At 33.2% G+C, this 26,736-nt stretch overlaps 1 protein-coding gene across 1 annotated transcript in view; it reads right to left on the minus strand.

Annotated features, from left to right (window-relative positions):
* The window catches only part of LOC106626542 (uncharacterized), a 120,729-nt gene that overhangs the window by 13,990 nt on the left and 80,003 nt on the right, over window positions 1-26,736 (minus strand). The window contains exons 3-4 of the mRNA XM_036359982.2: window positions 18,728-18,914; window positions 8,594-8,654 (exon numbers count right to left, since the gene is read on the minus strand). The gene's annotated coding sequence lies outside the window, so the exon portion shown is untranslated. The remainder of the gene's footprint in view (window positions 1-8,593; window positions 8,655-18,727; window positions 18,915-26,736) is intronic.

Genomic DNA, 26,736 nt, shown 5'->3' on the forward strand with positions numbered 1-26,736 from the left:
TGATAATGCTGGTCGTAACAGTTGATGGACTGGAGTGAGCAAATATATATATATGTATGTATATATATATATATAGAGAGAGAGACGGTTTGTGTATCTCCACCACATGCATTAAACTCATGCATGCAACACTGTCGACGTTGCTTGGCGTCGCGTAATTTTAGCCTTTGCCATGCGCCTCACTCATTTGCCGCCTAATGAGTTGCCACTTCGCTTTGTGCTCCGCATTTTTGGTCCATTAGCGAATTGTGGAATTGTGATTGTACACTTAGTGCTTCCAGCGGCTTTAATGATGCTGCTTGTGGTTGAAGCAGCTTGCCAGGTCATTAAATTAAATCTTCATATTTCGAACTCAGGCAAACGGTAAATAACTGCCAACTTTAGTGTGCGCATCTAATTTGTGCGGCTTTTAATGGCGCGAATATTTTGTTGTTGGATGCGCGTTATGTGCTTGTAACTAGGATTTTAATTTATTTTTATCAGCGTTGCCGGGTATAACTTGTAGAAATATAAATTGGATTCGCATAAATATGAAATTTTATAATAATAAGATATCTTAAATAAAAAGTATTTTCTACGAAATGTAAAAGTGTATTTCAACGAATCCTCATTCTACTTCCACTTTCTATTCCAGGAGAATTTATTAAAAAGCTGCTTTCATCTAACCCAACCGCTCAAGTTTACTAAAAGAAATACTCAACCTTTGTCTTTTTTACTTTTTATCAGCTGTTAGACATTCTCCACATTCACCGTCTCCTCTTTATTTTCACTTCCGTCGCAACTGCTTACTTATTGCCAGCATTTGCATTTAAATGTTTGATTAAATTGTGACTACTTTTACATTTGAAATGGAAACCAACTTTTCCTAGCGGTAGAAGTGTTCTGTCCAACTCACCGGCCAGCGGAAGTTTAATTTAAAACACATTTACATATATACTTGTACATAAGGTGGCTCTTTTCTTCTGTCTGTTTGAATATGATAAATAGTGTAAGCTTCTTTAACTTTCATGACAGACTTTTAATTAGAATGAGAAGTAGCAAGTATACTCTACAAAAGATGGAGGGAGAATGTAAAGGAGTGAGACAGCAATATTTTATTTCATAGATGTACAAAGTGTAGTTGTTTAAAGTCGCTGTCTTCGAAATAGTTGTATTAATCCTAGTGGATGCTTTACAGCAGATTTTGAAATTTTAACGCTTTAATTATTTTGAGTTATACAATTCTAAAAAAAATATTATTATATAATTAATATTATAAGAGGACGTTAAAAGACTGTGAATTGTATATGCTATATATATATATATTACTTAAGGTAGTGCTAAAAAAGGAAATGTTATTACACTAGCTACAGATCGAAAACTAACTTTGTAGCCTACTTCGACGATATGGATTGGCTAGCGTAACATAGCCAACGATATCACACATTTAAATCCAATTAGAAAAAGTTACCACTTGTAATGAGTATCACAACTTCTACCTGATGTAGTCAGTTATATCAACATCATCATTTCCTGCATTTTCCACTGGCGCATAAGGCCTCAATGTAGCATTTCCATTTGCTCCTGTTTTTAACGTCTTTAGTTCGTTCCACAATTTTTTTGCATTCATCATTTTTGAATTTCATTCATGTGGACTTAGGACGGCTTCTCTTATGACTTCCTTGGGAGTTCTAAACTAAAGCTTGTCGGCAATCTTCTGCAACAACTTTTCGCAGTGTGCTACCTATCCATCTCCACATTTTGCAATTTGATATAGTTTGCCATGAATTCGATATGGCATTTTTTATATAGATCTTCATTGCTAAAGACGTTAGGCCACCACACCTTGAGGATACGTCGTAGCCATATTTTAACAAAACTCTGAATCTTTCGAGTAATGTGGTGGGTTACGGCCAGGTTTCACATCCGTAAAGCTGTACAGATACAACGTTAGACTTATATAGTCTGCTTCACTGACAGTAACCAAATATCATAAGCATACGCGAGATCTTCAAAATGTTCTGTAAAGTTCCAGTAGATTCCTATGCGCTTGCTTTCTATGGTTTTGTGTAGACATCGATAAAGGATGGTGAGAGCTTGTCATCGATACGTAGAATGTTAATCTGGTCAACGCACGAACGAAGATTAGTATGGGTGCCAAGCCACAGGTAATTGCAAAGCTAACGAGCTGGCAAGAAATAGCACCTTAGCACCACTGTCAATAGAATGTGTCGGTGCTCCGCACTCTTTTTTCCTTCTACTACTGGATAGATGGGCGTCACGGAAGCTCGCATAACGGTGGGCTATTATAAGTACATGCGCTCTCTTTTTGCCTAAAGGTGAAAGGATGAGAACTAGTGAACCCTCAATATGGTTAGCCTTTCCCCAGTTGTAGGGATTCTAATTAGTTGGGAACCGTTTGGTATTGGGTATCTTACCAGATGTCAATTGTAGAAGCTGTTTGTACGAAAATAGGGTAGAAATATCTCAGCACCTACTTCTTGATTATCCCGCCTTAAACAGCTTGGATCTTACACTTAAAAGCACCCCCGGATCTGATTACAGAAGTTCCATTTTCTGGCTCATCTCGAGGAATAGAAAACATAAATGATTTCCTAACACAACTACTTAAAATTTAATAAATACATACATACGTAAAAAAACATACTTGTACATAATTAAATATCTTCATGCAAAACTTCGTAACATATCGATTCTCGTCAAATAAAAACTCAGCCCGCATTCTCAAAATTACTAAGAGATAAACAACTTCACTCAGATTAAGTATATCTAAATGTTCAAATCAATTTAAAATCTCATTTTTACGCAGTTAATACATTTTCCTTTCGAAATGAGGATATTCAACTTTAAACCGAGTAGGAACAAAGTATTTATATAAACAATGTGAAAAGCGTGAATTCAAATACACAAAACTGAAGTCGTAAATCTTTCTTGTGAGCTGCGTAATTTTCGAAAAAATAAGTATGTGGATTTATAAATACATTCATACTTGTATGTATATGCAGGGAAAATAGCTATGAGCGCATGTGTGTGTGGCAATTCGTAGTGAAGTTGTCTTATAATAACATTATTAAATATTTACCAAACTGAAACAAAACCAAAAAAGTGTGTAGCATCACAACAACATATGTATATGGGTATGTGTGTATATGATACTGTGAAAACTCATACAAGTACGAAAATTAAAAAGGAGATGCGCATATGCCTTGGAGGCTTCCCAGCACCGGAAAAGCAGCACACGTTTTGCAAAACCTACAAATAAGTCATATATATTGTACATACTAGCAACTGATATGTCTTATATAGCATGCGTATATATATTCACAATATTATATTGTACACAAGCGTCAAGTTGTGTTGAACACAAAGCAAATCCCCAGCGCACAAACGCTGAACATGGCAGATAAAGGAGCAAAAGGAAAAGTTAAAGAGTTTGCATTGAACAAACAAGCATGCAGTAAAGCAGCACTGAGCTCTAGTAACTATATATTGAAGTGAGGAGAGCGAGACGTTAACTCCGCTATGCAGCATAACGTAAACCATATTAGCATATACATACACTATTCAAATACTCTTTACGGCAAAAGTGGCAGCCACAAAGCGGTTGGCTGTGCAGACGATATTACGGAAATTTGTGAAAAATAAAATAAAAAAACAACAACAAGGGTAAGAAAAAAATACAAACCAACAACAATAACAACACAGTTTGGCAACTTTATATAGTAGCCAAAATTCGATTTGTTGGCAGTTCGCAGGCTAATAAGGTCTGCCACGTCGTATACTCAATAAATTATGCCAAAAGAAAAACAATAGCAATGCCAGCTGCGAAATTTAACCGCTTCATACACAAGCATTTGCGAATATTGCCCTAATACGTTGCTATTATTTCGGATATCCTTTTCCACTTGAAATATGCTTCTTCGTGCTGCTGCGTATATCGCTTATAGCTGCTGTTTGTTGGGGCTGCTGTTTGCTGCTGTTATGGGATTTGTTGCCCACAACCGGCAATAGGCGGAAGTCTAATTTCACTACATGCAAACGCTTGCTGTTACACCACGCTCAACAGTCTGCAGCAGGCAGGCCAAATTTAATGCTGTGCCATGTATCAATTTTCGCTTCAGAACGCTTTCATCCGTATTTGCAACCGATAAACCGTTTTATCACCCAATTGTTTACTCTTTAAAATGAGACATCTCCGCCCTCGCCAATATGTCATTTTCAGATATTGCTTGATTCTAGTGTGTCTGAATTTTGCGATTTATTTTCGCATATGGCTGAAATAGACGTGTTCATAGCCCACAGCCGCATTTATCACATTAACTGCCAATTTAATGGCTTAGGTGCACATGCTTTGGTTTTTGAGGCAGAAACAATTTACAAGAGTTCGAACGCTAAGTATGCAGACCGTAAATGGGTTCATGTGGCAATGCTTTAATAAATATGGAATTTTGTAGGAAATATGAGAAATTCATTTTTTGCTATCAGATATATATTTATAAAAGTATTTTGTTGGGAATTAAACTTCAACATTCATTTGTATACTCTTGCAACATGTTGCTACAGTACAGCGTATAGTTTTGTTCATCTAACGGTTGTTTATGTCACCTCTAACTAATCGAGATTCATATAAATATATATAAATGATCAGGAACACGAGAAGAGTTTTATTCTAAGTGACTGTTTGTCTTTCCGTCCGTCCGTCTGTGCAAGCGATAACTTGAGCAAATTTTGAAATATCTTTCACGATGAAACTTGGTACACATGTTTCTTTTTTTTAAATTTTTGAAAAAGTGGGCGTGACCCCGCTCATTAATATGTTTAATATACATATCTCCCCAAACCGCTAAAGCAAGATGAACCAAATTTGCTCAGGACAAATATTTTCAGTATACCCCCCGACAGTGTAAAATGAGTGAAATCGGATAAAAAGCACGCTTACTGCCCGTATAATGATTATGTTGAAAAATACTTCAAGTGCGATAACTCACTAAATATTTGCGTCAGAAACATTAAATATTCATATAAATATGTTCATCGAAGACAGTATCAAATTTGGACAAGGAAGTAGCTGACCAATTTTCAATCAAGTTTGGTACACATCGTTATTCTAACATTCCTATGTTTCGATGTAAAAATGGACGAATTCGGACCACAACCACGCCTACTTCCTATATAACAAAATTTTAAGTGCCATAAGATTATCGCACTTTACCGTATATTAATCGAGCACCAAAGAATAAGTGGGATAAAACTTTGCATAAACAGTGCCTTTATACAAAATTTGTTATAATCGGATAGTAACTGTTCAAACCCCGTGATACCGAATATGTAGACATTAATGAATATGGCTAGTTTCTTACTAAAAGTATCGGTCAATCTGTGAGAATTAACATATTGTTGAAATTAAGAGAGAGTCTCATGTACCCTCGAGTCAGAAATGCATAAAATCGAGTCAATATATATTTTTTTTTTAAATCGAGTCTTTACTTTCCTAATATAAAGATTTTCGAAACTCCGATCGTCAAAATACCATATACATACCTACATATATAGATCAATCTAAGCGGTTTCTGAATTAGATTCAAATAATATATTTTCCTGGTAATAATACGTTGTAGTGCCAAAAGTGAGTGCAATCGGGGGTAGCTTAGCCCCCATATACCCAATATTTTGATTTCGATATTCGATTTTGTCCTATATACCCAATGTACTTAATTTAGTCGCTTTCTTGAGTTTATATCACATACATATCTCATTTGAGTTAAAAGATATTAGAGAACTAGAATTTCTACTACAACAATTGTGTTGTATTGTGAATAAAATTTCTCTTTAATATACCATTAATTTAAAGTGTTGATTATTAAGTATATATAATTTTACATGGATTATTGTACCAGCCAACAGTACAAGCTTCCAACATTTTGTTCAGATCAAAACACTTTAACATACTTGCATAGTTGCCATTAAAAGTGACTTTTCAATATCGCATTCTTGTGTGCGAACTTTTATATTTGTGAAGGGTATTTAAGCTTTGGTTAAACCGAAATCAATTTTTTTTTCTTTTCTTTTGATATTCAACCTTGCAGCAGAGCATTATATTTTAGCTATTATATATAGCCTATGCGCACGGAAGTTTATAACCTGTATAAACAATCAAATGATTATACGAAGTTAAGCATAAACTCTCTTCGCAAATTTGCCGCTATTATTGCTTCGGTAGAGAAGCTCAACAAAATCGCTGGTGGATGAATTTAATTTTCTTTTTATTTGCTGAAAATTCATTTCATCACTCGCATAACAAAATTTGCTTCTCCACCTTCAGGCGTGAAAAACTTTTCCACACACTGAAAGCTTCGCTTGTTAGCAATGAGTACATTTTCATGTGTGGCAATTTGCTTACATTTAAATTCACTTTTCGCTTACACACACCAACGCAGCACACGCCTCGCACCGCTTTGCGCCAAACTAAGCATAAATAAAAAAGTAATAGACATACATGCATCAGCTTTGTGACAGCGCGAATTGTGCTACCTGTTTATTTATTTACACGTGATTTATGAGAAAAACGTGATTTTCGCCAACACAGTGACATTGAAAGGACGTTTACGGCAGGCTTGCTTGTGTGTCGGTGTGGATTGCGTGTGAGTAGCACACTCGCGCTGATGCTGCAGCCACAATAATAGTATAACACAAGCACACTTTCGGAATAAAAATATGGTTCAAGTGCTAGAAAAGTAGAGGCAATTTAATAGTTTAGTATGTAACTATGCCTACACGTTACCTTGACCATCATTGTTGGAATAACGGCAGTCGACAGTGGACAAGGGCACGTAATATAGCTTTTTGTCGACTTTCTCTTTGTTTGACTTGCATAAATTCCGTTACAGTATGTTTCAGCGCACGCATGACTGTTTGCTAGCATGCTTGGGAGCGTACAATTGTTTGAGTGTGTGTTTAGAGAAATGCCTGCAAAGGTGTAATTTATGTAAAGCTGAGCAGGTACCCGCTATAACATACAGTATACATATATGCGTGTAAGAGATGAATAATCATAAAAATATGGCACGTGGAACCATGACAAGTACTAAGGCCAGACTTTGCATTCTTGATTATTACAGCCAACAGCACGGCATAGCCACGTTGAAGCATGAACCCAGCAGCCACAGCCAGCATTAAGCACTTTAGAACACAGCAGGTCATGGCATTAAATGAATTTTTATTAATACACACATATGTAGCTTACACGTAGCACATACATATATGCATATATGCCAGCATGTAGTTGTGGCTAGCCGCTAAAGAGAACCTTAAGTGTACTTAGGTTTGTTTAACATTAATCCGTGTGTTAACAAGTTCGTATAAAAAGGATTAAAGTCAAACGTAGGCCGGCAGCGAGCATGTGCAAATGTGTGAAAGCGAAAAATGCAAAGCAACATTATGTAATCGCACACCAACACACACGCACACACACCACACATTTTGCTGCCTTGACTCTGCTGCTCAAATGGCCATAAATGCAGCGTTTAAAAAATCCTTGCCCCGATAGCTGTGTGTTTAATGGCAAAGACGCTGCATATGGCGAAATTGCTCTCAAACGAAACCCCCAACTTGCTTTAGTGAGAGCAAATGAAAGCGAACGCCACTACGCGCACGGAAAGTAGCCACTTAAGTCTGTCTCACGGGGCGTATGAGTGTTGTTAATGTTTTTGATTTGTGTTGCTTTTGCTTTGTAGTACTAATGCTGCTGCGTCGGTTTAGTTTAACTGTATTTAAATAGTTGTTATTTGTGTTATATGCATTCGTGTGCAAAAACATATTTACGCTTGCGAAATTAGTTGCCGTATATGCAATGTTAGCAGGATATAATTGCTATAATTTAAATACATATTTGCAGGAAGAAGGGCTGTAAAAAGGGTTGAAAAAAAATTTGTTTATTAAAAGTAGTTCATATACAGAAATATAGTATTCTGTTATATTTACGAAACACTTTGCAGAGCTAGAAATTAATGTCAGAAACCACATTATATATACTTATGTATATGTGAATGAAAATTTGATAGCTAAGATAAATTAATATACCAAAAGAGACGGAGATGGTAGTCCATTTCATACAACTATTTGGTTTATTATGACACTTTTAGTTTAAAAATATATTCAGCTAAAAGAAAATTTATAGAATAACTTCAAAGAAATTTTTGAATTGAGAAATATAGAATTCTTACTAGAGCCCACATTAAGCTTTGGTCAAATTCGTCACCTTGGTGTACAACATTTTATAATAAAATATATTTTAGTGATAAATAAAATGAGCTCACTTCTCTAAGTTCTACGAAAATTATCAAGTGGGTCTCTAACAAAAAATGTTTGCACGTGATATAACCAATTGTGCTTGCTGTCATATATAACTCACGCAGTAAGGAAACAATAAGCATAACCTGGGCTCTGAAATCATTTATCAAATTATTAAAAGTAAATAAAACTCAATTAAATATTAATGTGCGTGTGTTGCTCTTAGATTTTAGTTAATACGAATATTAAAGTGTATTTGTCGAAATCGTAAATATATAACGCATATATGTTTTTAAATACTTACAGCTTTCAGCTTCAATTCTTTGCTGCTCTAAGCCATGTTGAAACTTTTTACATTTTACAAACTGCAAATAATATGAAATAAAATAGTTTAATAAATTAGAAACCATTGATTATATTTTATTAAAATGGATAGAGGGTTAAATGATAATAGAAAAAATATGCATCATATTTTTATTTTTGATATATCATTAAAATTATCTAAAGATAAATAAAAATTTTATTTTTTCAAGGTTAAACCACAAAATCACTTCATGTGAATTTCAACTAATTTTAAATCTCAAACTTTTCGCTCCTACCACTAATTTCGTAACTACAACGACAACCGCATCACTACCTATCACAAGTAAGTAGCACAGCAACAAAAAAATGATTGAAAATAACCTTGAGCTAATATGAACAGTGAGAATGAAAATGAAACAATACGCTCGGTGGGGCAAATCAAACTCATCACTGAATAAACAGGATTTGTACAGTTTCATATTTTTTAACAAAACTCAAATTGTTTTTGCCTCTATCAAACACTTTTTCTGCGCTGAATTGATATTTTCCATGGTTGCCTGCTCCACTGTGTGCTGATGTGAAAAAATAACGGTTGCTTGTTTTGACGTGATTTCATGTCTGGGATTGATGGGTAAATGGAAAATGGTCAGTTGCGGCAACGGCAGAAGGGGTAGTGGCACTTCACTTTTCTGTTAGTATTATAATTTATAGAATAGAATATAATAGTGTAAGTGCGATGCTGTGGCTATGACAAGTTTGGTTGAGTATGTTGATTGTGTTCATGCCACAAATCGATCACTACATTATTTTTACTCTTCGATGTAACAACAGCAACCACAGGCAGAAATATTTTATTTTGTAAAATTATTAGAGTAAACTTGTTTTTTTTTAATGGAAAACCGCAACAGTGACAGCTAAACTGATTTGAAAAGTCGGCGACAGCTTGTTGATGTTGAAAATAACAGTGTTGGTGGAGTGAGCCGAATCGGTTGTGTTTGTGTATGGGTAAGAAAATAAAAATATTCAGAAATTGTGACCACTTCTTTGCTATTTTGTAATAAAAAAGGTTCATATATTGAGATTTTCTGACAAGGACATTACGAGAATAACTCATTTAAATATCATTTCAAAGCTGATTGAATTGAGCGACTACACTTTCGAAACTTGACACTCAAAAAATGTTTGTGATATCAATTTAAAATTTTAGTAAGCTATTTTGTATGGCATATATTCAAATATGCGAAAAAGCTTATCTTAAATAATTAAAAGTAATAAATACAATGCTTGATTAAGCTCAATAAAAAGAAATAAACAAAAAAGTCACTATAGCAACTACAATTCGGTAAAAATTTATATATAGGCTCCCAATATTCAAAATTTCAGCAACTTTAAAAGAAGAAAGCAAGTAAAAACGTTAAGAATCGAAATTGAAATTGTAGCATGCAATATTAAGGCGATTTAAATTTTTTTGTTTCAGCCATTATGTCACAGAAGGCGAGAATATGCAAAGCGCTTAATGCCAAAAGCTCTGGAACCACAAGCGGAGTATTGGTGAAATATTTGAGGCAGACACTTATAAAAGTTTCAGCAGCGCGAAATGCATTGGAATGTATGTATACTCACAGTAGAACGGACAATCGCGTACGAGAAGAGACTATAAAGCGAAAATACAATATTTGCATATGTATAGGACTTACTATTACAGCACAGGAGAATTAGTTGGAGGATTATGCAAAGCTGGTCAACATTTTCAGTCACAATATAAACAATGTCGTAAAAGCACAAAAATTATATTTATTTGACGATCGACTTCAGACAAATGGAAAATAGTATAAGCTGATTATAGGTTATTACGACAATACACTAGGTATTCTAAAAGTAGTTGTTTTAAAAATAGTCAAAAGTAGTCTTGATATGCTCTCAAATAATCCATAAAATTATCGTAGTTAAATTCTAATATACACATGTTCTAATGCTCATTTTATTGTTATAGGACATTATCAACATAGCAGTCCATAGAGAACAGTGAATAATAGAAACCAGTTTTGAATATGCAAATACGTTACAAGAGAGGCGTAAATGGATTTCAAAATAAAAGCGTTCTTACAATTTTATGTCCGCTTCTAAATCAGAAACACACTATTTTCGTTAAATTTTTTGGACATTTGACATTTAATAGCTAATTAAAAATAAATGAAACAGGGTGCCTGGTGGAGAAAAAGATTTTTCTGCTTAAAATTATCTCAAATTCGAAAACCCAAAAATTAATTTTACAATAGAGGAATACAAATCAAGAGATTAGTAAAAATTGAGATTTTTAAAAAAATTTCAGTCATGTTTTAAAAAAAAATTACATATCTGAGTGACTTAAAAATTTAAAATTATTATCAAAAATATTATTCCTTTATTCATTACCTGACCCATATTTATAAAAAGGGTGTGCAAAACTTTCAAGTTCCAGCCTTTTCGGAGAAATTTTCCTCAACGCTTACACTAAGTAAAAAAATTCTTAGCAATACGAGTGCGCTCATATTCTCTAAACTACTTCCCGGATAAACTTCGAATTTTCGAAGAATATTGTCAAGAATATTGTCATTCGAGCATATAAGCAAATAAAAAACGATTTTTTGAAATTCACGAGCGAATGTAATCCCTTAAGTTACATTTGAGTAAAGTTTCTAATGTTAGTTCCCACCAATAGTGTTTATTTTGATACTAACTTAAAAAAAATCATTTACAAACGAATTAAGAAAAGGCGATAGAGATTAAAGTTTCCTTAAATGTATTCCTTGCAAAAGTTTACTACAGAATTTCTATGGAAAAACCATCGGCTGAAAAAAAAGTTTTTAAAAGTTAATTGAAAAGTTTTTCAAGAAACAATAATAAATGAGTCTGTATATATTATTTTAAGTATGTTCTGCCGGCAACAGCTTACTAAGAGACTTGAATTTATAACCACTTCATTAAATCAAAATCACTCTTCCGATTCTTAACTTCTACAATTCCCTTGTTGACTGGAAATGTAGTTAATTATGCTCTTTTATGTGCTATGCAATATTCCATATAAGCCAATTGTCCTATTTATATACTTAAATATATCCACTAAGACGTTATGCTGTTCCATTAGCCAATTAAAATGCAATTTGTGCAAATTATTCAATTAGGTGGCTTATGGGAGTCAGGAATAAGCAAGAATAAAGACAAAGTTGGTAAACACAAATTACTTGCATATCCTAGCAAAGCTGTACAGTTATAGCTGAGCAAGGATTACTATGCAAAAGTGGGTAGAGTTTATGTAGATTGGCAAGGTAAGCGAAATATTGTCTTCAACTTGAGGGAACTCTGAAGGAGAGGTTGATTCTTCAACACTGTTAATTGATGTTATAATTTCGCAACAATACACCGTTATTATAGTCACTACAATACTGTATATCTAAGGTTTGGTAGTGGCAGCAACATATTTTATAGCAAACTTTTATTAGCATTGTGATGTCAGTAGACGAGCGGAAGTAGCCACTTGGCAGTAGATAGTTATATACCTAGTTGAAGGCAAGAATATATGCTTTAAGCTAGAAAATTAAGCTCGAAGGCTGAATGCCTAGTGTCATATGTCAATGATGCTTACATACAAGTTAAAAGGTACAGAGCTTTTGTTACACTGAATACATACACTTACATTTGCACACATGCGCATATACCTTTAGAAGGCAGCATATATTTGTACGTGACTGCATGTGTCTAAATGGCCAAGTCTGTATTTCAATCTCTTTTTTCTACCCTATTGCCCAGGCCTATGAGCTGCAAACCATGGCAATGGCACTGAAAAAGTACGCTGCATGCGGTATAAATATGCCTAAGGACACTTAAGTCGCATGCTGGAAAAACATCTACATATACATATATATAGTATATGTACATATGTATGTGACAAAGAGAAACAAAGGTTAAATATATTGAGATATGTGCAGCTCGCCTTGCAGCCGTTTTTAGCAAATTTTGTCACTATGCTTTCGCAGAGCGCATTTGTCGAGGTTAAAAATTTTAGCTATGCAACTGAGAGAGATTAAGCTTCGCAATTTAAGCGCATTTATGACGCTTGTAATTGCAGTTTTGAAATGTTCATGCAACCTTTCGCCCATTTGGTGCACTGAATTTTAACAGCTTAAAAGGTACACTACTTGAGTATATGAAAGCCTTTCGGTATTTTATAGGTTCCAGGCACGACTGAGTCAAAAATTGTAATTATAGAAAGACTGAAAGTATCATACTAAAAATTCCTTTGCAAAAGCCATTTCATTTCTGCTTTTGAAACTAAACTGGACTTCATTTGGAAGTTACTTTGATGCTTTTATGGACATAAAATGGAAATTAACCCTTTGTGCTTGTATGAAAATACCATTTTTTCAACAGTCCAAGCCAATATTTAAATAATTTATTAATATCATAAGCATAACGAAATTGCTTGCTAAGTTAAACCTGTTACTTCGAAAGTAGCAAGCAATCTGCGCTCAAAGACTACGTAGGTAGGTGCAAGCATGGTATTTACGCCAACTCGGTTTTGTCTAAAGAGGCTGCTAACTTGGCAAACTTATCTGCTTTTTCGTTGCCGGAAACTCAAATAATGAAGAATTGGAGTTGACCTGCCAGTGAGCTTTGAGCTTTCTTGCCATTTTTGTGTACGCAAGAATTAATCTGTGGCGTCGACAAGGCTAGCCATATGCCTGACTAGCCATGTATATGGTTGCTTTCTGTATGCTCCTGTAGTTATTTAATAGAAATCGACAATACTTCTCTATACCCAGTACTTCCGCTCTTAAGATGCTGGCTGAGTTTCATAGCTGGATAGAACGAGAGATTTCAAGATCATTGGAGTATACCTTGCTATACATTAACAAAATTTAATTTTATTTAATAATCGGTAATTTTTTTATAAACATTTTTAATTCCGCTGATCTCGTAGCCCATCTCAAGGAGGATTACCGAAAACAGCTGTCTGGAGGTGAGCAGGATTTTTCTGCTTAAAATTATTTCAATTCCAAAATTCAAAACATTTATTATTACTATAGATTATATATTTTTACTATAGATAAATAATCGAATCACTAGTCAAAATTCAGTTTTATGACGATATGGCTTATTCTTCAAAAAAACGTTACATCTAACATTTTAGATAGGCTTAAAAATCGAAATTATTATCAAAAATCTTATTTCTTCGATCATAACCTGTTTAATGTATCAAGGTTGTGTGGAAATTTGCGATCGGTCCCACCGTCGCGCAAAAATTTTTAACTCGTTTATAGTTTTGTGTGCCAATTACACTAAGAAAAAATTCTTACAAATACTCTCATAGCTCGGAAAGAGTTTACCAGATCACTTAAAAAATTTTTAAGAATATTTTCAAATATGCATACATTCGATTTATATATGTAAATGCAAAACAAACATTTGATTTTTTGAAACTCGCAAGTGGCTATAACCTCTTAACCGCAGGAGAACGTCATTTTTTTGCAGACCAAGTCAAAGAAAAAAGATTTGTATATTCATAAGTATTAAAAAATTCTTCTTCTTGTCTCCTACGAGAACAGCAAAAAAAAAATATTACCGGTTAAATTTCGTAAAAAAAAATAATTTTAAACATTTTTAAACGCGTGACTTAATCTAAGTGAAAGCAATTGGTTAGAAAATTTGCTGCTCAAAAAATGTGGTCTCCTGAATATAACTTATTATTCGCTTAAGTAAATAAATTCATATAATCTCAAATTTTTTTATATCTACAGTTGTTGCACGTCTACAATTGCTTGCGCCTAAATACTCATGCGCCAGCCGAGCAACCATAAGCGTGCCTTCAGATTTACTTTTGCTCGGCGAAGGTCGCACTTGAAATTGTTGGTATATATGTGTGGTAGTCTCCCCCAACTAAGCTGCATAAATGTAAGCAAACAAGATATGTACATATGTACTAATATCTACATCTTTATGCTCATGTGTGTTTTGGTGTAAGTTTGCGATTGTATTGTGCATTACACTCATGTGTAAGATTACAGATTTAGGTATGTGTAAGTGTTATTTACAAATACCGCTAGCCAAAACAGCAGCGAGGTAGCTCAGCCTCACAGACAGCAACAGATTCTTCTTGCAACACTCTCGCAGCTGTAATCGTACACCCTTGACACTTGGCAATAAATTCTTTGCCTGCGATTTTTCATCGCTTTGTTTACAAGTTGTTTTTTGTTTTTTTGTATTTGCACTTTTTTTGCTTTTATTTCAGCCACTGCAGCAACAACACAGCATAATAAATATATATTTTATACGCTAAACGACTGAGTGCATGAGCGGAAGCAATTTTTGCCGTTTCCCATTCCACTCATATACACTGCCACAAGCAAGCCAGCCAGCAACAACAAAAATATTAAATTTGTTTTGCTTTACATTTTTTCGGTTGTTCGCAAGGCTTTTCATTATATTTTGTTACATCTCGGCGCGCAGTTTTTACATCCCCATTTGGGTTTCAGCTTGTGGTCTTCTAGTTTTTCGTTTCGCTCGGCGTTCGGCTTCGTCGCACCCACGCTGAGTTGTAACAAGTTTTACGCTTAGATTTTCAGCATTTAATATAAGCGAGATGGAATTGAATTTTCTCATTGAAAAATCTTTCACTTCATGGCGCAGTTGCCAGATTTGATTGAATGGAAATATTTGTAACATATATTTTGCTTAGTTAATGCGCTTTAATGAGGCTGCCATGGCGTATGTAGAACTTCTGCTTATGGGATGCTGTTGGGAAAGTTAAGAGAGCGGTAGAAATTGAAAAAAAAACATATTTTGAATATGAATTTGTTTAGTTTTATGGTGTAGGTGATAAGAGTCATCGAAACTGCATTTATGAAGAATAAATCTTAGGCAAGTGTGAATATCTCCCTGTGAATCTTTAGCCTACATTCATATAAACACATTTGGGAATTTAACAAAAACTGTTTATTTTTTTGCATATATTATTTATATTATATACTGCAAAAGTATGTACATATATTTGAGAATATTCTCGAGAAATTTTGAGTTGATATGATATTTTTCGATATAAGCGCCTACTTGTAAGAAATTTTTACCTTAGTGTAATGCCTCCCAAAACTTAAAACGTGCTTTTCTCGAAACGCTATTAAGAATATGTGAGAAAAATTTCTTCAAAACGGTTAAACTGATCGTCTTGAAATTCCTTACAGCATATTCATATTAGTCAGGTAATGATAGAGGAATAAGAGTTTTGATATTAATCGATAGTTTAAGCAACTCTGAAGTTTAAATTTTTAACATAGAAAACTTTTTTTTACGAAGTCGCCATTTTGTCGAACCTTAAAATATAAAAAAAAAAATTATCTATTTTGATGCTTTGGCTTTGAGATAACTTTAAGTTTTTCAGGTCAGACACATTTTTTCGTAGTTTTTACTGGATATCGGCTACGTAACCAACGATATCAAACATTTTTCAATATTAGTGCATTAAATTCTGTAAAAGTAATTTTAATTATTTAATTTTTAAATAAAAAAGCCTCTCCAAAATAAAAGTTACGAAGAAACGCGTTTTTTTTTGATTTGCAGATAACTTGATAAACATTATAACAAAAAGTTTGTAATATGTTAATGCGAAACATTTTAAATAAAAATATAGAAATCACTGCCATATTAACTAGTATATTTTAGATAGTATGAAACAGTTAGTAAGCTCATGCGTAGCCATTACTTCTGCTATTTACACAGAATTGCATGCATTTTACAAAAGTTTTAAATCCCATATCACCACTAAGCAACATTGTCTATTGTTAGAGTGGTTTTCAACCACCAGCGACATCTCAACGCAAACGAGGGTAAGTTGCAACTAAGCTGAGCTTAGTTACATTTAAAAAGTTGTTGAAAAGTTGCTGCATGCACATGTTAAGCCACGTGATTAAGAGGATGTAGCTGGGAGCTGCTTTGCACACTAACACATGTGTTTGTAAAAGCAAATATGGAAGTACTTGTGAACCACATATATTTGTTGAAAATAGAATATTTAGCTGCAGGAAGTGTGAAAGCTCGTGAAATAACTACCTAAAATTATTTTTAAAAAATTGTTCAGGGTTTAAATAGTATTCCATAAAGTACAATATGTTATAAGAACTAACGAATAAGTGCTCCTATATGAAATATAAACTGTTTATATGTGCTCTAAAATTAATTGAGTTTATTCGGCGTGTCCTTGAAATGCCAGCTATCCCATTAATTCTTATCATTTATGCTCTAAATTGTAAACTATTTCTGTGTATCATTATTTATTGGTTTCCTATTTTAAAAAAGCTCTTTTCTGCACATTGAAATTTCCTGCAATTTCCAGCAATTAAATTGAGTTCACACTGAACAGCATTTAATTGACACCGCAACAATTCTCAACTGATGACAGAGTTTTCCATTTCACCTGTCCGTTGTGCATTACTCAATTATAGGGAATTTAATTAGTTGGCTTTTTTTAGGAAAGCAAATAGAGCTCGACCAGCATGCCATCAACGAGCAACTATTTTCACTTTCACTATTTTCATTCTTACTTACAAATTACAATAATAAAATATTTTCAATGCTAACGTGAGCATTGTAATCCGGCGCACAGTTTGCATATACACATCATCACACCCCTCCCCCCTTCCGGAACGTGGCAGCCTTGCTGGCGCTACACTAATCTACTGCCCGACCATTGCTGCCAGTTTTAATTTGCATTTATATCTTCGGCGTTGCCTAGTTGACATTGCTAGACTGTGCAGTCAATTTGAATAATGCGGAATGAATGCCGGGCATTTCTTCTTGTTTGCGCCAATGCCATTTGTTGATTTGTAATTTTAGTTGAATTGCTGGGACGCAAAAATGTATACAACGAATGATAGTTTTTCATTTCATTCTGTTTCTATCATTAAATTATGCATTGTTAAAAGGCAAAAGGTATTTGAGATTAGCATGAGATGTGAACTCGAAAAGCAATTACCTTTGCTTGTGAATAGATAAAAGGCAAAAAGGCGCAAATTGATTAAATAAAAAGTCGGCAAGTTATTTCTTGAGTTGAGTTGAAATTTGTATTACAATAAAAAGTGTATTGTTCTTAAGTAGTATTAATGTAATAAGAAAATACTTTGAACTGTGAAGCATTAAAGCATGCGCTGCTCTTTATTGGTCTACAAATGTCACTCATACGCAATGGCGCACTCAAGGATTGTATCATTATACCCTGAACAGGGTGTATTAATTTTGTCACGATGTTTGTAAATCCCAAAAGAAAACGTTGCAGACCTTACAAAATATATGTATAACTGATAAGCATGTCCGTCTGTCTGTCTGCATATACGCGAATTAGTTCCTTAGTTTTTGATATATTGATTTGAAATTTTGCACACACACTTTTCTCACCTAGAAGCTGCTCATTTGACGGTACTATATCGTATATCGGATCGCTATAGCATATAGTAGCTGTTATACAAATAGACCGTTCAAGCTTAAGTTCTTGTATGAAAAACTTTTTGTATTGACGAGGTATCTTAACAAAATTTTGCCTAGGTTATAAGCCAAACCATCACTATAATATCTTAGGAAATGATTTAGATCAGACAACTATAGCATATAGCTACCATGCGTTTGAACAACTAAACTTAAGTCCTTGTATGGCAAACTTTTTAATTTGACAAGTTAGCTTCACGTAATCTGGCATCGATTATTGTCTAAGGCAACACTACAATCTCCGCACATATTGTTTAGAACGCACGACGATAGCTTATAGCTGCCATACAAACTGACCGATGGAAAGTAAGACAAATATTTGTTTACCCTTATTTGCTCTAAGAAATGCACATGAGCAGGGTTGCAGGGTTTTATAGTTTCGGTAGTGCCGAGGTTAATATTTTTTCTTGTTTTCCGGTGGGTTCTTGCCATATAAAACATTATAGATTGATTATGCTTGTATAATGACTTTAATGCTGGAATTCCTTTAATAAAACTTATTTGTAATAACTGAAATTCACATTGAATATAGCTTATACAATATTTTACGAAAGCTGGCAGCTAGCTGCAATATTAAAGCTTCTTATTTTATGTTGAACTAAACTACATTTGATTGACTACTCACCTCGGTGCTTAGATGTTTTAGCTAATTTCATATTTTCATGAAAGTTGTCTAACTTTTCATAGTTTTTCTTGCAATGTGATATGGACAACGTTTCTCCATTAGTGAAACAGCTGGTTTCATATTATTTAAATGCTGCAATGCACTTTTCACTTATCTTGTTTTTAGAACGCGCATGAGTTGATAAAATCTGCAAAAAAAAATTTATTAAAGTGATTTAAATATTTTTCTTTAATAAAGAAATCTTGAATGTAAAATCGAAAATTAATTTTAATTTAGAGAAATAATCTCCAAATGGCATTTTTGATACTCCCGCAACCTTTTGCTACAGAGTATAATAGTTTTTCTATATATAGAGAAATATTTGGAAATATATGATTGAAAGACTTCTATTCATTGTGATATATTATGCAACCACATGAGTTCCAAATGTTTTAAAATTTTCTTATACGAAATCTAAGTACAAGTATATCATATGATTCCAGTAAAGTCTAATCCACAATTACTCATTCAACTTTAAGCAAACAAATAGTTTTTTAATGTTTTTTTAATGGCGTTCAAATGGAATAAGTCAAAATATTCATGACTACCATATATTTCTTACAAAATCTATATAATCTCGTCATACAAGATAATATCCTGGAGCTCAAAAATAATTGCGGGCAGTACTATTTTAATTAATCATGTTAAGACAATCTTAGATATACAAGTACATCAAATTTAACACACCTATACATATAAGTGTCCACTTTTTCCATACATTTTCAACAAACTAACCATTTATTATTTCCATCCAACCTTTTTTATGCCAGATTGTCACTTCAGCACTTTCACGCCTCTTTAATTGCACATTTATTTGTTTGCGGTTGTTGTTGCTACTAAATATATATGTTAGCTATATGTACACGTGCCAGTAGACAACCATAATTAATATTGCGTACAGAAATGTGTTTTAATGGTTGTCACAAATAACCAAAGCTTTAGGTGACAAGACAACATAAATTTCTCTATGCATTTGTGAAATATAGTGGAATATTTGTCCAATTTAGCTTGTAAGAAAATATACAATTTAACTCTACATACAAGACCATATTTTTGCTATAAATATTTGAATAATACTAAATTTATTGTGTTCTGAAGCTAACAAGCATAGTTTTTCGAATCAAGTGGAAAGCTATGCACGAAGATGAAAAAAAGATATAAGTGAAATAATTTTTTTTAATTTTATTTTTTTTTTACCTAAAGAAAAGTTATGGATTTCAAAAAATTTAAAATTTCAAAGAAGTAGGCACATATTTTATTTCATCAAATTAAGAAATTTTTGAGTGGTCTGAAGGAATGACTAAAAGATTTAATTATCATACAATGGATAGTTGTTGTAGAAATTTAAAACTACTGATGAATGAATGAACTTTCTTTAAAGAAATATATATGTTTTCGCGAAAACAAAAATATATATTGTTTAAAATAGGAACTTTTAATTCAAAATTTAATTTTATAATATATTCCAAGTACGTTTAATAAAGTGGTTCTTGCTGATAAAACACTGCAATACTGACCCTAAACACGCAGACAGTACGCTCAAGAACTGTAAAGGAATGACAATGACAAAGCCGTTAAGTTTGCTAGAAAGGGCAAGATTACCCTAATTTCGTCAGATTGGCAATGTGTTGGTACTCCGCTGCCTTCGTCGACTCTAGCGTCGGTTACTTGGATCTCCCGTGAGCTTGGCAAGGGATGTAACCAAGACTTGTACGACTGCGAAATCTTCTTCTATCTTCTTGCCCAAAGTGTAACGCAAGTAGTCCTCTGAACTACTTGCTCTTAGCAAGGTTTATTCCGCCGTCATGGTAAGCGTTCTGACTGGCCACACTCCAATAGGTTCACGTGCTGCGTGATGAAATTGAACTGAATTCCCCTCACTCTATTACGACCTACCTGCAGCTTGTGCTACTGATAAAGTTCCTCAGTATCAAAAGTTTTATTTGTGTAACCTCCGAGACACCGTCAATAAATTCTCGACTGACAGTTGTAATTCTTTTCCTATAGTAGTCGTAGTAATTTTCCTAAAGTATTGCATTCGCATAGAAGATATTATATAGTATCTTCTTTCTCTATTTATTGACAGCTTAACAATGTAGAAGAAGCCGAGGTGGAATTATTTACACACTTTCGACGAATCTGGCGAAGTTGCTGAGATTAAAATTAGCCAACATAATAAATTTGTAGTCGGTTCAAAGCGCTTCGTCGATCTATAAAAGTCTGATGATCCATGGCTAGATGCTTTGAGTTCATAGCTGTCCAAATATTACCTTTGCTGCGAGAATCAACTACATGACATAACCAAATCTAACCTATATAGGTACACTGTATACTATATAGTATTTTTCCACAACAGATTCAAAAAAAGCTTATTTCTAATGCCATAAATTGATTGGGAATGGAAGAAGTAAGGCCTTTTAAAGTTTAAATAATCTCAAGTTATACAAATTTAGATATTTCGTCTGTGGATCAACAGTAGTATTATAAAAGACACATAAAACAGTAGATAGTACATTATTATACTTAAAACTCCAAATTTATGTCGAAAATAAAGAGCAAAATTAGCCAAGCTTTTGAAAGCAATTGAATTCATCGAAATAATTAGTGAGCTCTTAGATTATGTAAATAAGCCAGATTCTGATTTCTCAAGCTAACATAATCAATTAGCATAAACAAGTGAATACTCTGCGCAACAGCCCTTGCTTCTAGTAGACCGTTATGTATGCACAGACAATAAAAAAACAACACAAGAACAATGCTTTATAGAAATTCTACGCAAGTAACATTAAACTCGTATTATCTGTGGTATATACACATAGCTAAACAGCGATGTACGTATCTTTACATAGGTAAAATGTAAGGAATAAAATTATAATGTGAATTTATATGCTAATACAGCAAACACCAGATAATTTGCACATCAGAAACGTTTGCTTTATTTAACGCAAGCAAACTGAAAGACATACGCTTGCAAAGAGATGAAAGCACATGGGGAACATATACACTAAAACACATACACAACACCAACACACATACGCAAGCAGACAAATGCTGATGAGCAAATGAAGTAGAAAGTTGGAAAACAAACAAAATGCCCAATTTTAGAAACACAAAGCATAAACAAAAGGCAGGGTTGGATACTGTTGCAAATAAAAGCAAGGAACTTATACATAAACACAAAGGTAGAACACTACAAATGAAATGAAAGCGCGAAGTAACAAAGAAATGTAATGCACAAAGGCGTGTGAAGCCTTGTTTTAAGTGAGGCGCCGTGAAATTACGGCTGCCTCGGCAATAACACTCGACAAGGTGTTGCTCGGGCGTGAATACTTGCAAGGACACATTTATATACAAAATTCAAAGCTGTTATTATATAGCTGTGATTGTGAGGCTGTCAACTGAAATGTAACAAACACAAAAATATAACAAGCAAGCAAATAAATTCAGCGATCGAAATGCCTTCGTTGTTAAATGCAACCACGCGGGAGACTTTAAGTGTGCAATTGTGAATTTGTGCTCGATTTTTATTGAAAAAATAAAATAATGTGAGATTAAAATGCTACTGTACTTGCATGTGAATATACAGAAAAAGCAGCTTAAATATTATAAAATAAAATAAAAATATAAAAAAGTCATCATAATAAATATGTGTTATTCATGCACAGTAAAAACATATTTTTTGTAGTGAGTGTGGGTGCGTATGAGCAACATTTTGAGCATTTGTTCACGAATTTGTTATATGGTATTTAAAGAAACTTGCTTAAAGGCTGTAATTTAAAAACAAATAATTCTGAAAAAAAATTTGATTCTACAATATGTAATATATTTTGTTTTTTGGCATGAACTATTAGGAACACACAAAAAATATTTCTCGAGTTACACGCAATCTCCGACGGCGCTAAGAAAAGGGTGTCCACTGTTGCAGTTAATCTGGACTTCTCCGTGATTGAAATATAAAAAAAAAATTATCTAGAAAATAGTGTCCGTATGACTGAAAATGCTGGCGCTTTTTAAATAAAAAGTTAAATTTTACTCAAAATGTTGGTCGTTTTTGGCCTACCAAGCTATACTATACTATATACAGAATGAATTATTGTTTTAATATTTCACGCAAGGTGTGTCCCTTAAGCACCAACCACATCCCTTCTCTACAAATATAGTTCTGATTTATTAGTAAATTAAATTAATTTGAGATTTTTGTCAAGCCTTTGCTACACATTGGCTACTTAATAGCACACATATCGAAGATAAACTCGAAGTGTTCTATAACCATCATTTTGTCTCAATGAAATACAGATCGTTGATATTATCGGCGTCACAGCCTGATATTTATAATATTGAAAAAAAAAACATCAGCTCAGGAATCTTTAAAAGGGAGAGTGCATACTGCTGATTGAGTCTCCATACTTACGTTTATATAGTATATTAATCTGCTTAAGAATATCAATACATTTGAATTTCTTAAACTGAAGGTCCATCAATAAATCATCAACTGTCCATGAACTATGTGAACAATAATAAGTGTTAAAATATTTGTTCGATGTAGCGCGTCCCAATTGAATGTTTTGTAAGGTCATGCTAACATATACTAACATATAGGGTTATATGTACATGTATAAGTCATAAGTTCATACTCACTGGATCTACATTATCAATGTTTCACTTTTATATTATTTGCACTATTTGCTGCTCGCTAAGTAGGCAATAAAAATGCTTTATTGCTCACTTTAAAATCGATTATGGCAACAAAGTGCCTAGAAACTGTGTGTTATTAAAAACTCAAATAAGTATATACATACGTATATATATATATATTTATATATATAACAGCGGAAATTTATTGCTTGCAGGATCAATGCAATGGTTCGTGCATTAGGAAAAGAGCAAGGGTTATAAGCTGAACTTGACTGCTGAGCTTTTGAACTTTAGCCGACGATATATAAGTGTACATTTATGTTGTGGGCAAGCACCGAACATAAAAATAAGGAATAATGCGATATATAAATAAAATAAATATACTTTCTACTTATACGCTGTAATACAATGAAGAAATCACACCACACATGTGCATGGACGAATTGTAAAAAGACTTGCTTTGAAAGAAAATCATCGCTTAACCAAAGAAGCAATGTTTCTACTGGGGAGGATATTTCTGCTGGGGCGCACAAAATGCTGCATTTTACGACTATGGTCTAATAGTTCATATAATTTATGGTATCTTACTTAAAAGCTCAAATTCTGAGACTATATAAATAACTCTATCTGCAATTTATAATGACTATGGCAACTATATACAAAACAATAACCATATGCAACTACAGTGAGCTTGACTAAAAACATTTCTCTTTAAAAACTTGAAAAAAAAAAAATATTTTTCATTTCGATAAATTATATACAAAAATATCTGACTAATCGGATTTCTAAAAACTAAAGCTATTTTCGAATTAATAGCTGCTTTAATGTCAGGACAACTAGACTGATTTAGGCGGACGAGGAAATTTTAAATGCTTTTTTCTGGAAATTACTTTTTTCGATTCGGTCGGCACAATATTTTAAGTTCTAATATGTCTACTTACTAGAAATTTAGCAAGTATCTCTATTTCACTAACTTATGAGCAACTAAAAACTGTAAATTTCTGATTTGTAATATTTTTAAAAATTGTGAGGAAAGTAAAGAAATTGTGAAGAAATCGAAATTTATTTTAGAGTAGCCGCCATTTTATGAAAAAATATTTTTTTTTCCAGTTTTGTTGATTCATACGATAATGACATTTGTAGTACTCAAGAGAGGGCACAATAGACCATAGGTCGCAGTGCATTACTCTATCCTTATCTAATCTAATCGAGTACTCAAGAAACCGTTATTGTTTTATTTCCCCAATGACCACAAAGTACAAACCCTAACGACGAGTAACGCGACTTTTTTCCCTTCCACTTAAATGAGGCATAACCTTTTGGCAAGTTATTATTTTTTTCAATTAACAAAAGTGCTCAGAATTTAGGGCTTTAGACTATATTACCCACTTCAAAGTTTTCAATATTCTTTCAATATTTTTTGAATACACCAAAATAAAGCTTATATTTAATAAGTTTTTAAATAGCCTGTATTTGAAGCTATTCTTCACAGCAATCTCTGCACACCAAGCAACTTACACATTTCTGTTTCTCATATATTCAATGTCACGCCTATCAGCTGTCATACATAAGTCACTCAACTGAGCGTGTGTGTTGAAAAGAGCGAAAATAAGAAGGAAGCGTTGCTATAAAATTTAAACGCAAGACGTGCAAAATATCACAGGTATATCCACTCGAGTTCAAGAAGTGCTGGCTTTATAAGAGCGCTGAAATGCTGTAAAACACACACTCACACCCATATATAGTAAAGTTGCACCAGTGAAAACAGCTATTTGCGTGTGTTTATGGGTGTGTGTGTGTAAGCATGTCACGCATACGCAGCGTACGATAAGCCGTCCTACTTGTTATACGCGCAAACGAGAGGAACGCAAAGCGTTGATGGTTTGCTAAAAGTTTGAGCCATATAATGTATGGCGTAAATCTTTTATGTAAGCCGTGAAGTTTACGATGGTTAATAAAACTTTATAATTGGGTTAATAAAAGTGCTCTTGTGAGACTTTTAAAGTACTGCTTTAGTGAACAGCAGACGAATTTTGACAAAAAGGAATTTAAGGTCAAATGTTTAAGTGCGAAGTGCGTGGATAAAAAAGAAAACTCTTAAAAATAAAATTAGTTATATATTTTTTTTGAGGTGCAATTTATTTTTTATCATTTTTTTCAGAATTCAATTATTTTTTTAATTTCTAGCTAGGGTTTGTCCTAAATTTGAAATTAAAAACTTGCTCTGGTAAAAAAAAAAATTGCTTCATTTAATACATTTTTAAGCTTAAGAAATATTTTTTATTTTAGAAAATACACGCGAATCCAATATAATTAATATATATTATTTCCTTTTAATTTTAAATTAATTTTAAAACTTCTTACTAATGTGCGCAATCATGAATTAAATTAACTTAGTACTTTAATGCAATAAAATAGTAAGTTAAAGCTTTAATTGCTGAAAATCTACATAATATCTGTATTTTGCATAAATTCTGTGCAATTTTTTTATTTGCCGAATGCCACACCTTGCCATCAAGCCAGCGCATATAGTTAAGCACGAAACTTTTTATTTCGCCACAACAACAACTATATTTTTTGGCTACCTTTTCGCCAGTAATTTGCTGTGGAAATGGCGTTATGCAAATTTTTTGCTCCACACAAAGTTTTCCACTTTACATCGTCGGCAAACGGTAATTAAATATGTGCACACATATTCACATGCAACCGTGCCATTTAAGGTTTTGCCATTTTATTTCACGTTTTTTTTTCGTTATGTAATATTATTAGTTTTCTTTTTCACTTTCATTTGTGATATTCATAAAAATTATTTCATCACTTATTCATAAAAAAAATTCATTCCGGCAATTATGTGGCAAATGTTAGAAATGGAGTAAATGGTGTGGCATACTGGTAATGAAAAAGAGTGAAAACATATTTACTTACTCAAAAATATTGTATTTGTAACGTATTCATGTATGTAATTGGTTAAATAAGTGTTTATCAATTAACGGTGTAGCTTTAATGGTTGTTTTCTGAAGTGCTTTAAATAATTTGAAACAATTTGCGAAGTGTAATTCCGCCTAAAAACCAACAATATGCGGAAAATGGCAGTCAATGACAGAAAAATACTACATAAAATGCAATAAAAATTAAAGCAATTTAACTCTCACAATTCACATGGATAAACAAAGAGATTTTGTACTAAATTAATAATTTTTATGATGTTTTTATTTACTTATTATTGTTATTTTGGTATATTAAGTTTGCCACGAAGTTTGTAACACCCAAAAGGTAACGTCGTAGACCATATGAAGTATATTTATAAATGAAAAGGAAACGTCGCAGGCCATATA

Source organism: Bactrocera oleae, chromosome 3 (assembly GCF_042242935.1).
Source record: "Bactrocera oleae isolate idBacOlea1 chromosome 3, idBacOlea1, whole genome shotgun sequence".
NCBI lineage: Eukaryota > Metazoa > Arthropoda > Insecta > Diptera > Tephritidae > Bactrocera > Bactrocera oleae.